Raw genomic sequence first — 1,751 nt, 5'->3', positions numbered from 1 at the left:
GTTTGACCGATATTGAAGTTGGTGGCGAGGTGCCGACCACTTTGGTGCCATCTGGATTTGCCCATCCCATGATTACGCGGTCGCGGGCTCGTCATATTGAAGAAACGACCGACCCTGAGGAACCTGGTGCTCGTAAGAAACAAGTCATCGATGCACCGTCGTCTAGTGGGACGAAGCGCCAAAAGATGACTCAAGAGCGAGTGCGGTCAACCGGTGATCAGCTCGCCATTGAAGATGGTCAAGCGATGGCTGCAAATGAGGAAGTCCCAAGGTCGTACGATGAAGCTACGACAAGCGCGGACCAAGAGAAATGGAAGAAGGCGATTGGGAGTGAGCTTGAGTCGCTCATCTCAAACAAGACGTGGAAGCTGGTACCAAGACCGGCTCACCAGCGACCCATCGGCTGTCGTTGGGTGTTCGCCTTGAAGCGTGATGAGAAGGGACAAGTTATCAGACACAAGGCTCGTCTCGTCGCCAAGGGATACTCACAACGTCATGGTGTGGACTACGAAGAGACGTACTCGCCGGTGGCTTACTTGAACTCGATTCGTTCGACGTTGGCTAAGTGTTGCGCGAAAGGCATGGGATTTAAAGCAGCGGATGCTGATCCATGTGTCTACACGCGAGGAGAAGGAGATGATGAGTGTGTGGTGTGCCTCTACGTGGACGACATGCTGATCGCGTCAAGGAAGAAGGATGTCATCGCATCAGTGAAGGCTGGTATCGCGGAAAAGTTCCGGATCAAGGACCTCGGACGCGCAAGGTTCATTCTGGGGATCGAGATCGACTACAAGATGGAGGACAAGACGCTTAGTATCAATCAGCGAGCGTACGCCCAGTCCATCATTAAGAAGTTCGGACAGGAGAACGCGAAGCCGTGTCTCTCCCCACTGGAACCTGGTGTGCAATTGACCAAGGCGGACGAGCCACAGTCGGAAGACGACAAGATCAAGATGAAGTTGAAGCCTTATCGATCACTTGTGGGAAGCCTGATGTACCTGGCATGCGGGACGCGACCTGATATCGCTGTTGCTGTCGCAAAGTTGAGTCGTTTTCTTGAGAACCCCGGTCAGAAGCACTGGGACGCTGGCATCAGAGTTGTGAGGTACGTGTTGAAGACCCAGGATCTCGGCATCACTTACAATGGACTACTTGGGATGCAACTTGAAGCCTACTCGGATGCAGATTGGGCCGGTAACCGTGACGACAGACGTTCAGTCAGCGGTATGATGCTGATGCTCTGTGGTGCTCCGGTGGTATGGCGTTCAGTATTCCAGAAGACCGTTGCGCTGAGTTCGACCGAAGCTGAGTACATGGCACTAAGTGAGTGTGTTAAAGAGATTGCGTGGATGCGACTACTACTGAAGGACATTGGGGCGGAGCAAGACGGACCTACGAAGATTTACGAAGACAATCAAGGAGCGATGGCGTTGGCGAAGAACATCGGCTACCAAGCTCGCACCAAGCATATCGACATCCGATACCACTTTATTCGAGAGAAGATTTCAAGTGGTGACGTGGAACTCAAGTATATCGTGTCCAAGAACCAACTCGCGGATTTCCTAACCAAGGGACTGTCGACGAAGACTCTTCGCTACCTACTCGAGTGCAGCAACATCACGGGTTTGCTCGAATAGACTGCGAATTGAGTGGGGGTGTTGTGATTATACATTTCACAGCCTATCTGCCGAGGATACCTACCGCGAAGCACGTGCTTGCTGTTACGTTGTTGAAGGTGCGTGGGCCTTCGT

The sequence above is a fragment of the Phytophthora parasitica genome (assembly GCF_000247585.1).
Source record: "Phytophthora parasitica INRA-310 unplaced genomic scaffold supercont2.11, whole genome shotgun sequence".
NCBI lineage: Eukaryota > Oomycota > Peronosporomycetes > Peronosporales > Peronosporaceae > Phytophthora > Phytophthora nicotianae.
The sequence above is the reverse complement of the archived record's forward strand: the minus strand, read 5'-3'. Positions refer to the sequence as shown.